The following is a 16,127-nucleotide window of genomic DNA, read 5'->3' as shown; positions in this document are numbered from 1 at the left end:
TAACAAATGGTAACACATGGTAACAAATGATGACAGATGGAAACATGATAACACAGATGGTAACACGTTAAAACATGGTAATACATGATAACACATGGTAACACGTGGTAACATGGTAACACATGATAACACGTGATAACAAACATGGAAACACATGTTAACTCATGGTAACAAATAAATGATGACAGATGGAAACATGATAACACAGATGGTAAGACATGATAAGACACATGGTAATACATGATAACACATGGTAACACGTGGGAAAATGGTAACACGTTAAAACACATGGTAACACATGGTACCATGATAACACACATGGTAACAAATGTTAGCAAATGTTAATACATGATAACACATGGTAACACAGGATAACACACATGGTAACACATGATAACACATGGTAACACATGATAACAGACATGATAACACATGGTAACACATGGAAACACATGATAACACGTGACAACAAATGGTAACACATGTTAACACAAGGTAACACCTGATAACACACATGGTAACATATGTTAAGGAATGTTAATACATAATAACATGTGGTAACACATGGTAACACGCATGATAACGCATGATAACAAATGGTAACACATGGAAACAAATGATGACAGATGGAAACATGATAACACAGATGGTAAGACATGATAACACACATGGTAACACATGTTAACACATGGTAATACATGATAACACACGTGGTAACACATGTTAACACATGGTAATACATGATAACACATGGTAACACGTGGTAACATGGTCAAAAATGATAACACGTGGTAACACATGATAACAGACATGGTAAGAAAATAACATGTTTACACATGGTAACACATAGTATCACATGGTAAAATGGTAATACATGATGACACGTGGTAACACAGTATCACATGGTACCATGTGGTAACATATGGTAACCCATGGGACCAAGTGGTAACATATGGTAACACATGGTAACACGCATGATAACGCATGATAACAAATGGTAACGCATGGTAACAAATGATGACAGATGGAAACATGATAACACAGATGGTAAGACATGATAACACACATGGTAACACATGTTAACACCTGGTAATACATGATAACACACATGGTAACACATGTTAACACATGGTAATACATGATAACACGTGATAACACGTGGTAACACATGATAACAGACATGGTAAGAAAATAACATGTTTACACATGGTAACACATAGTATCACACGGTAAAATGGTAATACGTGATGACACGTGGTAACACTTGATAACACAAATGGTAACACATGATAACATGGTAAAACGTGATAACATGGTAACACATGTTCACACATTGTAACACATGATAACACATGGTAACACATGATAACAGACATGGTAACACATGGTAACACGTGATAACACGTGGTAAGACATGGTAACACACGATAACAAATGATAACACACGGTAACACGTTGTACCACACGAAATCACATGGTAACACGGTAACGCCTGATAACAAATGGTAAGGCATAATAACACGTGGTTACACATGATAACACATGGTAAACATGATAACACATGGTAACACGTGGTAACATGGTAACACGTGATAACACGTGGTCACACATGATAACAGACATGGTAACACATGATAACATGGTAACACATGGTAACAAATGATGACAGATGGAAACATGATAACACAGATGGTAAGACATGATAACACACATGGTAATACATGATAACACATGGTAACACGTGGTAACATGGTAACACATGATAACGTGGTAACACGTGGTAACACGTGATAACAGACATGGTAACACATGATAAGACATGTTTTTGTTTTCTATATTCTATTCTATTCTATTATTTTATTATTTTATTTCTATTATTATCTTGTTGCTTCTGTATGCTGCTGTAGTGAAACAATTTCACCGCGGGGATTAATAAAGTAAATACCAACCTTACCTACCGATGTTAACACGTGTTAACATATGATAACAGACATGGTAACACTTGATAACAAATGGTAACACATGGTAACAAATGATGACAGATGGAAACATGATAACACAGATGGTAACACGTTAAAACATGGTAATACATGATAACACATGGTAACACGTGGTAACATGGTAACACATGATAACACGTGATAACAGACATGGAAACACATGTTAACTCATGGTAACAAATAAATGATGACAGATGGAAACATGATAACACAGATGGTAAGACATGATAAGACACATGGTAATACATGATAACACATGGTAACACGTGGGAAAATGGTAACACGTTAAAACACATGGTAACACATGGTACCATGATAACACACATGGTAACAAATGTTAGCAAATGTTAATACATGATAACACATGGTAACACAGGATAACACACATGGTAACACATGATAACACATGGTAACACATGATAACAGACATGATAACACATGGTAACACATGGAAACACATGATAACACGTGACAACAAATGGTAACACATGTTAACACAAGGTAACACCTGATAACACACATGGTAACATATGTTAAGGAATGTTAATACATAATAACATGTGGTAACACATGGTAACACGCATGATAACGCATGATAACAAATGGTAACACATGGAAACAAATGATGACAGATGGAAACATGATAACACAGATGGTAAGACATGATAACACACATGGTAACACATGTTAACACATGGTAATACATGATAACACACGTGGTAACACATGTTAACACATGGTAATACATGATAACACATGGTAACACGTGGTAACATGGTCAAAAATGATAACACGTGGTAACACATGATAACAGACATGGTAAGAAAATAACATGTTTACACATGGTAACACATAGTATCACATGGTAAAATGGTAATACATGATGACACGTGGTAACACAGTATCACATGGTACCATGTGGTAACATATGGTAACCCATGGGACCAAGTGGTAACATATGGTAACACATGGTAACACGCATGATAACGCATGATAACAAATGGTAACGCATGGTAACAAATGATGACAGATGGAAACATGATAACACAGATGGTAAGACATGATAACACACATGGTAACACATGTTAACACCTGGTAATACATGATAACACACATGGTAACACATGTTAACACATGGTAATACATGATAACACGTGATAACACGTGGTAACACATGATAACAGACATGGTAAGAAAATAACCTGTTTACACATGGTAACACATAGTATCACACGGTAAAATGGTAATACATGATGACACGTGGTAACACTTGATAACACAAATGGTAACACATGATAACATGGTAAAACGTGATAACATGATAACACATGGTAACACATGATAACAGACATGGTAACACATGGTAACACGTGATAACACATGATAACACGTGGTAACACATGGTAACACACGATAACAAATGATAACACACGGTAACACGTTGTACCACACGAAATCACATGGTAACACGGTAACGCCTGATAACACATGGTAAGGCATAATAACACGTGGTTACACATGATAACACATGGTAAACATGATAACACATGGTAACACGTGGTAACATGGTAACACGTGATAACACGTGGTCACACATGATAACAGACATGGTAACACATGATAACATGGTAACACATGGTAACAAATGATGACAGATGGAAACATGATAACACAGATGGTAAGACATGATAACACACATGGTAATACATGATAACACATGGTAACACTTGGTAACATGGTAACAAATGATAACATGTGGTAACACGTGGTAACACGTGATAACAGACATGGTAACACATGATAAGACATGTTTTTGTTTTCTATATTCTATTCTATTCTATTATTTTATTATTTTATTTCTATTATTATCTTGTTGCTTCTGTATGCTGCTGTAGTGAAACAATTTCACCGCGGGGATTAATAAAGTAAATACCAACCTTACCTACCGATGTTAACACGTGTTAACATATGATAACAGACATGGTAACACTTGATAACAAATGGTAACACATGGTAACAAATGATGACAGATGGAAACATGATAACACAGATGGTAACACATGTTAAAACATGGTAATACATGATAACACATGGTAACACGTGGTAACATGGTAACATGATAACACGTGATAACAGACATGGAAACACATGTTAACTCATGGTAACAAATAAATGATGACAGATGGAAACATGATAACACAGATGGTAAGACATGATAAGACACATGGTAATACATGATAACACATGGTAACACGTGGGAAAATGGTAACACGTTAAAACACATGGTAACACATGGTACCATGATAACACACATGGTAACAAATGTTAGCAAATGTTAATACATGATAACACATGGTAACACAGGATAACACACATGGTAACACATGATAACACATGGTAACACATGATAACAGACATGATAACACATGGTAACACATGGTAACACATGGTAAAACCTGATAACACATGGTAACAGATGGTAACAGGTGGAAACACATGATAACACATGGTAACATATGTTGACACATCGTAAAACAGATGGGACCACGTGATAACAGACATGGTAACACTTGATAACATATGGTAACACATGGTAACAAATGATGACAGATGGAAACATGATAACACAGATGGTAAGACATGATAACACACATGGTAATACATGATAACACGTGGTAACACGTGGTAACACGTGATAACAGACATGGAAACACATGTTAACACATGGTAACAAATGATGACAGATGGAAACATGATAACACAGATGGTAAGACATGATAACACACATGGTAATACATGATAACACATGGTAACACGTGGTAACATGGTAACACGTTAAAACACATGGTAACACATGATAACAGACATGATAACACATGGTAACACGTGATAACAGACATGATTACACATGGTAACACATGGAAACACATGATAACACATGACAACAAATGGTAACACATGTTAACACATGGTAACACCTGATAACACACATGGCAACATATGTTAACAAATGTTAATACATGATAACATATGGTAACACATGGTAACACGCATGATAACGCATGATAACAAATGGTAACACGTGGTAACAAATGATGACAGATGGAAACATGATAACACAGATGGTAAGACATGATAACCCACATGGTAACACATGTTAACACATGGTAATACATGATAACACATGGTAACACGCGGTAACATGGTCAAAAATGATAACACGTGGTAACACATGATAACAGACATGGTAAGAAAATAACATGTTTACACATGGTAACACATAGTATCACATGGTAAAATGGTAATACATGATGACACGTGGTAATACCTGATAACACGCATTGTAACACATGATAACAGACATGGTAAGACTATAACACATGTTTACACATGGTAACACAGTATCACATGGTAACATGGTAACACATTATAAAACACGTGGTAACACATGTTAACACATGGTAATACATGATAACACATGGTAACACGTGGGAACATGGTCAAAAATGATAACACGTGGTAACACATGATAACAGACATGGTAAGAAAATAACATGTTTACACATGGTAACACATAGTATCACATGGTAAAATGGTAATACATGATGACACGTGGTAACACAGTATCACATGGTACCATGTGGTAACATATGGTAACCCATGGTACCAAGTGGTAACAAATGGTAACACATGGTAACACATGGTAACACGGTAACGCCTGATAACACTCATAGTAACACTTGGTAACACATGTTAACAGACATGGTAAAACATGATAACACATGGCAACACATGATAACACGCATGGTAACACATGATAACAGACATGGTAAGACTATAACATGTTTACACATGGTAACACACAGTATCACATGGAAACATGGTCACACATTGTAAAACACATGGTAACACAGTATCACATGGTACTATGTGGTAACATATGGTAACCCATGGTACCAAGTGGTAACAAATGGTAACACATGGTAACACATGGTAACACGGTAACGCCTGATAACACTCATAGTAACACTTGGTAACACATGTTAACAGACATGGTAACACTTGATAACACTTGGTAACACATGGTAACAAATGATCACGGATGGAAACATGACAACACAGATGGTAAGACATGATAACAAACATGGTAATACATGATAACACATGGTAACACGTAGTAACATGGGAACACATGATAACGCGTGGTAACACGTGATAACAGACATGGAAACACATGTAAACACATGGTAACTAATGATGACAGATGGAAACATGATAACACAGATGTTAAGACATGATAACACACATGGTAATACATGATAACACATGGTAACACGTGGTAACATGGTAACACGTTAAAACACATGGTAGCACATGGTAACATGATAACACACATGGTAACATATGTTAGCAAATGTTAATACATGATAACACATGGTAACACATGATAACACACATGGTAACACATGATAACACATGGTAACACATGATAACAGACATGATAACACATGGTAACACATGGAAACGCATGATAACACATGACAACAAATGGTAACACATGTTAACACATGGTAACACCTGATAACACACATGGTAACATATGTTAACAAATGTTAATACATGATAACATATGGTAACACGTGGTAACACGCATGATAACGCATGATAACAAATGGTAACACATGGTAACAAATGATGACAGATGGAAAAATGATAACACAGATGGTAAAACATGATAACACACATGGTAACACATGTTAACACGTGGTAACACATGATGACAAATGGAAATACATGATAACAGATGGTAACACATGATAACACACGTGGTAACACATGATAACACATGGTAACACATGATAACACACATGGTAACACATGTTAAAACATGGTAATGCATGATAACACATGGTAACACGTGGTAACATATGATAACTGACATAGTAACACATGCTAACACATGGTAACACATGATGACATGGCAACACACGCGAACATGATAACACAGATGGCAACACATGATAACACATGGTAACACGTGGTAACACATGGTTACACATTGTACCACACGATAACAAACATTATAACACATGATAACACAGATGGTTACACATGATAACAGACATGATAACACATGGTAACACATGATAACAGACATGATTACACATGGTAACACATGGAAACACGTGATAACACATGACAACAAATGGTAACACATGTTAACACATGGTAACACCTGATAACACACATGGTAACATATGTTAACAAATGTTAATACATGATAACATATGGTAACACATGGTAACACGCATGATAACGCATGATAACAAATGGTAACACGTGGTAACAAATGATGACAGATGGAAACATGATAACACAGATGGTAAGACATGATAACACACATGGTAACACATGTTAACACATGGTAATACATGATAACACACATGGTAACACATGTTAACACATGGTAATACATGATAACACATGGTAACACATGTTAACACATGGTAATACATGATAACACACATGGTAACACATGTTAACACATGGTAATACATGATAACACATGGTAACACGCGGTAACATGGTCAAAAATGATAACACGTGGTAACACATGATAACAGACATGGTAAGAAAATAACATGTTTACACATGGTAACGCATAGTATCACATTGTAAAATGGTAATACATGATGACACGTGGTAATACGTGATAACACGCATTGTAACACATGATAACAGACATGGTAAGACTATAACACATGTTTACACATGGTAACACAGTATCACATGGTAACATGGTAACACATTATAAAACACATGGTAACACAGTATCACATAGTAACACATGATAATACACATGGTAACACGTGTTCACACATTGTAACACATGGTAACACATGATAACACACATGGTAACAAATGTTAGCAAATGTTAATACATGATAACACATGGTAACACAGGATAACACACGTGGTAACACATGATAACACATGGTAACACATGATAACAGACATGATTACACATGGTAACACACGGAAACACATGATAACACGTGACAACAAATGGTAACACATGTTAACACAAGGTAACACCTGATAACACACATGGTAACATATGTTAAGGAATGTTAATACATAATAACATATGGTAACACATGGTAACACGCATGATAACGCATGATAACAAATGGTAACACATGGTAACAAATGATGACAGATGGAAACATGATAACACAGATGGTAAGACATGATAACAGACATGGTAACACATGGTAACACGTGATAACACATGATAACACGTGGTAACACATGGTAACACACGATAACAAATGATAACACACGGTAACACGTTGTACCACACGATAACACATGGTAACACGGTAACGCCTGATAACACATGGTAAGGCATAATAACACGTGGTTACACATGATAACACATGGTAAACATGATAACACATGGTAACACGTGGTAGCATGGTAACACGTGATAACACGTGGTCACACATGATAACAGACATGGTAACACATGATAACATGGTAACACATGGTAACAAATGATAACAGATGGAAACATGATAACACAGATGGTAAGACATGATAACACACATGGTAATACATGGTAACACATGGTAACACGTGGTAACATGGCAACACATGATAACATGTGGTAACACGTGATAACAGACATGGTAACACATGATAAGACATGTTATTGTTTTCTATATTCTATTCTATTCTATTATTTTATTATTTTATTTCTATTATTATCTTGTTGCTTCTGTATGCTGCTGTAGTGAAACAATTTCACCGCGGGGATTAATAAAGTAAATACCAACCTTACCTACCTATGTTAACACGTGTTAACATATGATAACAGACATGGTAACACTTGATAACAAATGGTAACACATGGTAACAAATGATGACAGATGGAAACATGATAACACAGATGGTAACACATGTTAAAACATGGTAACACATGGTAACACGTGGTAACATGGTAACACATGATAACACGTGATAACAGACATGGAAACACATGTTAACTCATGGTAACAAATAAATGATGACAGATGGAAACATGATAACATAGATGGTAAGACATGATAAGACACATGGTAATACATGATAACACATGGTAACACGTGGGAAAATGGTAACACGTTAAAACACATGGTAACACATGGTAACATGATAACACACATGGTAACAAATGTTAGCAAATGTTAATACATGATAACACATGGTAACACAGGATAACACACATGGTAACACATGATAACACATGGTAACACATGATAACAGACATGATAACACATGGTAACACATGGAAACACATGATAACACGTGACAACAAATGGTAACACATGTTAACACATGGTAACACCTGATAACACACATGGTAACATATGTTAACAAATGTTAATACATGATAACATATGGTAACACATGGTAACACGCATGATAATGCATGATAACAAATGGTAACACGTGGTAACAAATGATGACAGATGGAAACATGATAACACAGATGGTAAGACATGATAACACACATGGTAACACATGTTAACACATGGTAATACATGATAACACACATGGTAACACATGTTAACACATGGTAATACATGATAACACATGGTAACACGCGGTAACATGGTCAAAAATGATAACACGTGGTAACACATGATAACAGACATGGTAAGAAAATAACATGTTTACACATGGTAACGCATAGTATCACATGGTAAAATGGTAATACATGATGACACGTGGTAATACGTGATAACACGCATTGTAACACATGATAACAGACATGGTAAGACTATAACACATGTTTACACATGGTAACACAGTATCACATGGTAACATGGTAACACATTATAAAACACATGGTAACACAGTATCACATGGTAACACATGATAATACACATGGTAACACGTGTTCACACATTGTAACACATGGTAACACATGATAACACACATGGTAACAAATGTTAGCAAATGTTAATACATGATAACACATGGTAACACAGGATAACACACGTGGTAACACATGGTAACACATGGTAACACATGATAACAGACATGATTACACATGGTAACACATGGAAACACATGATAACACGTGACAACAAATGGTAACACATGTTAACACAAGGTAACACCTGATAACACACATGGTAACATATGTTAAGGAATGTTAATACATAATAACATTTGGTAACACATGGTAACACGCATGATAACGCATGATAACAAATGGTAACACATGGTAACAAATGATGACAGATGGAAACATGATAACACAGATGGTAAGACATGATAACAGACATGGTAACACATGGTAACACGTGATAACACATGATAACACGTGGTAACACATGGTAACACACGATAACAAATGATAACACACGGTAACACGTTGTACCACACGATAACACATGGTAACACGGTAACGCCTGATAACACATGGTAAGGCATAATAACACGTGGTTACACATGATAACACATGGTAAACATGATAACACATGGTAACACGTGGTAGCATGGTAACACGTGATAACACGTGGTCACACATGATAACAGACATGGTAACACATGATAACATGGTAACACATGGTAACAAATGATAACAGATGGAAACATGATAACACAGATGGTAAGACATGATAACACACATGGTAATACATGGTAACACATGGTAACACATGATAACAAGTGGTAACAAGTGGTAACACGTGATAACAGACATGGTAACACATGATAAGACATGTTATTGTTTTCTATATTCTATTCTATTCTATTATTTTATTATTTTATTTCTATTATTATCTTGTTGCTTCTGTATGCTGCTGTAGTGAAACAATTTCACCGCGGGGATTAATAAAGTAAATACCAACCTTACCTACCTATGTTAACACGTGTTAACATATGATAACAGACATGGTAACACTTGATAACAAATGGTAACACATGGTAACAAATGATGACAGATGGAAACATGATAACACAGATGGTAACACATGTTAAAACATCGTAATACATGATAACACATGGTAACACGTGGTAACATGGTAACACATGATAACACGTGATAACAGACATGGAAACACATGTTAACTCATGGTAACAAATAAATGATGACAGATGGAAACATGATAACATAGATGGTAAGACATGATAAGACACATGGTAATACATGATAACACATGGTAACACGTGGGAAAATGGTAACACGTTAAAACACATGGTAACACATGGTAACATGATAACACACATGGTAACAAATGTTAGCAAATGTTAATACATGATAACACATGGTAACACAGGATAACACACATGGTAACACATGATAACACATGGTAACACATGATAACAGACATGATAACACATGGTAACACATGGAAACACATGATAACACGTGACAACAAATGGTAACACATGTTAACACAAGGTAACACCTGATAACACACATGGTAACACATGTTAAGGAATGTTAATACATAATAACATGTGGTAACACATGGTAACACGCATGATAACGCATGATAACAAATGGTAACACACATGGTAACACATGATAACACATGGTAACACATGATAACAGACATGATAACACATGGTAACACATGGAAACACATGATAACACGTGACAACAAATGGTAACACATGTTAACACATGGTAACACCTGATAACACACATGGTAACATATGTTAACAAATGTTAATACATGATAACATATGGTAACACATGGTAACACGCATGATAATGCATGATAACAAATGGTAACACGTGGTAACAAATGATGACAGATGGAAACATGATAACACAGATGGTAAGACATGATAACACACATGGTAACACATGTTAACACATGGTAATACATGATAACACACATGGTAACACATGTTAACACATGGTAATACATGATAACACATGGTAACACGCGGTAACATGGTCAAAAATGATAACACGTGGTAACACATGATAACAGACATGGTAAGAAAATAACATGTTTACACATGGTAACGCATAGTATCACATGGTAAAATGGTAATACATGATGACACGTGGTAATACGTGATAACACGCATTGTAACACATGATAACAGACATGGTAAGACTATAACACATGTTTACACATGGTAACACAGTATCACATGGTAACATGGTAACACATTATAAAACACATGGTAACACAGTATCACATGGTAACACATGATAATACACATGGTAACACGTGTTCACACATTGTAACACATGGTAACACATGATAACACACATGGTAACAAATGTTAGCAAATGTTAATACATGATAACACATGGTAACACAGGATAACACACGTGGTAACACATGGTAACACATGGTAACACATGATAACAGACATGATTACACATGGTAACACATGGAAACACATGATAACACGTGACAACAAATGGTAACACATGTTAACACAAGGTAACACCTGATAACACACATGGTAACATATGTTAAGGAATGTTAATACATAATAACATTTGGTAACACATGGTAACACGCATGATAACGCATGATAACAAATGGTAACACATGGTAACAAATGATGACAGATGGAAACATGATAACACAGATGGTAAGACATGATAACAGACATGGTAACACATGGTAACACGTGATAACACATGATAACACGTGGTAACACATGGTAACACACGATAACAAATGATAACACACGGTAACACGTTGTACCACACGATAACACATGGTAACACGGTAACGCCTGATAACACATGGTAAGGCATAATAACACGTGGTTACACATGATAACACATGGTAAACATGATAACACATGGTAACACGTGGTAGCATGGTAACACGTGATAACACGTGGTCACACATGATAACAGACATGGTAACACATGATAACATGGTAACACATGGTAACAAATGATAACAGATGGAAACATGATAACACAGATGGTAAGACATGATAACACACATGGTAATACATGGTAACACATGGTAACACATGATAACAAGTGGTAACAAGTGGTAACACGTGATAACAGACATGGTAACACATGATAAGACATGTTATTGTTTTCTATATTCTATTCTATTCTATTATTTTATTATTTTATTTCTATTATTATCTTGTTGCTTCTGTATGCTGCTGTAGTGAAACAATTTCACCGCGGGGATTAATAAAGTAAATACCAACCTTACCTACCTATGTTAACACGTGTTAACATATGATAACAGACATGGTAACACTTGATAACAAATGGTAACACATGGTAACAAATGATGACAGATGGAAACATGATAACACAGATGGTAACACATGTTAAAACATCGTAATACATGATAACACATGGTAACACGTGGTAACATGGTAACACATGATAACACGTGATAACAGACATGGAAACACATGTTAACTCATGGTAACAAATAAATGATGACAGATGGAAACATGATAACATAGATGGTAAGACATGATAAGACACATGGTAATACATGATAACACATGGTAACACGTGGGAAAATGGTAACACGTTAAAACACATGGTAACACATGGTAACATGATAACACACATGGTAACAAATGTTAGCAAATGTTAATACATGATAACACATGGTAACACAGGATAACACACATGGTAACACATGATAACACATGGTAACACATGATAACAGACATGATAACACATGGTAACACATGGAAACACATGATAACACGTGACAACAAATGGTAACACATGTTAACACAAGGTAACACCTGATAACACACATGGTAACACATGTTAAGGAATGTTAATACATAATAACATGTGGTAACACATGGTAACACGCATGATAACGCATGATAACAAATGGTAACACATGGTAACAAATGATGACAGATGGAAACATGATAACACAGATGGTAAGACATGATAACAGACATGGTAACACATGATAAGACATGTTTTTGTTTTCTATATTCTATTCTATTCTATTATTTTATTATTTTATTTCTATTATTATCTTGTTGCTTCTGTATGCTGCTGTAGTGAAACAATTTCACCGCGGGGATTAATAAAGTAAATAGCAACCTTACCTACCGATGTTAACACGTGTTAACATATGATAACTGACATAGTAACACATGCTAACACATGGTAACACATGATGACATGGCAACACACGCGAACATGATAACACAGATGGCAACACATGATAACACATGGTAACACGTGGTAACACATGGTTACACATTGTACCACACGATAACAAACATTATAACACATGATAACACAGATGGTTACACATGATTACAGACATGATAACACATGGTAACACATGATAACAGACATGATTACACATGGTAACACATGGAAACACGTGATAACACATGACAACAAATGGTAACACATGTTAACACATGGTAACACCTGATAACACACATGGTAACATATGTTAACAAATGTTAATACATGATAACATATGGTAACACATGGTAACACGCATGATAACGCATGATAACAAATGGTAACACGTGGTAACAAATGATGACAGATGGAAACATGATAACACAGATGGTAAGACATGATAACACACATGGTAACACATGTTAACACATGGTAATACATGATAACACACATGGTAACACATGTTAACACATGGTAATACATGATAACACATGGTAACACGCGGTAACATGGTCAAAAATGATAACTCGTGGTAACACATGATAACAGACATGGTAAGAAAATAACATGTTTACACATGGTAACGCATAGTATCACATGGTAAAATGGTAATACATGATGACACGTGGTAATACGTGATAACACGCATTGTAACACATGATAACAGACATGGTAAGACTATAACACGTGTTTACACATGGTAACACAGTATCACATGGTAACATGGTAACACATTATAAAACACATGGTAACACAGTATCACATGGTAACACATGATAATACACATGGTAACACGTGTTCACACATTGTAACACATGGTAACACATGATAACACACATGGTAACAAATGTTAGCAAATGTTAATACATGATAACACATGGTAACACAGGATAACACACGTGGTAACACATGATAACACATGGTAACACATGATAACAGACATGATTACACATGGTAACACATGGAAACACATGATAACACGTGACAACAAATGGTAACACATGTTAACACAAGGTAACACCTGATAACACACATGGTAACATATGTTAAGGAATGTTAATACATAATAACATATGGTAACACATGGTAACACGCATGATAACGCATGATAACAAATGGTAACACATGGTAACAAATGATGACAGATGGAAACATGATAACACAGATGGTAAGACATGATAACAGACATGGTAACACATGGTAACACGTGATAACACATGATAACACGTGGTAACACATGGTAACACACGATAACAAATGATAACACACGGTAACACGTTGTACCACACGATAACACATGGTAACACGGTAACGCCTGATAACACATGGTAAGGCATAATAACACGTGGTTACACATGATAACACATGGTAAACATGATAACACATGGTAACACGTGGTAGCATGGTAACACGTGATAACACGTGGTCACACATGATAACAGACATGGTAACACATGATAACATGGTAACACATGGTAACAAATGATAACAGATGGAAACATGATAACACAGATGGTAAGACATGATAACACACATGGTAATACATGGTAACACGTGGTAACACATGATAACACACATGGCAACACATGATAACACATGATAACACGTGGTAACACATGGTAACACATTGTACCACACGATCACACATGACAAAACATGGTAACACATGATAACACAGATGGAAACACATGATAACATGGAAAAACGTGATAACATGGTAACACATGTTCACACATTGTAACACATGATAACACATGGTAACACATGATAACAGACATGGTATCAAATGGTAACACATGATAACACATGATAACACGTGGTAACACATGGTAACACACGATAACAAATGATAACACACGGTAACACATTGTACCACCACGATAACACACGTGATAACATGGTCACGCATGATTACACATGGTATCACATGGAAACACATTACAACACAT

Source organism: Embiotoca jacksoni, unplaced genomic scaffold (genome assembly GCF_022577435.1).
Source record: "Embiotoca jacksoni isolate LCO1_2020_lvr unplaced genomic scaffold, fEmbJac1.0.p SCAF_115, whole genome shotgun sequence".
NCBI lineage: Eukaryota > Metazoa > Chordata > Actinopteri > Embiotocidae > Embiotoca > Embiotoca jacksoni.
Note: the sequence above shows the minus strand (reverse complement) of the source record.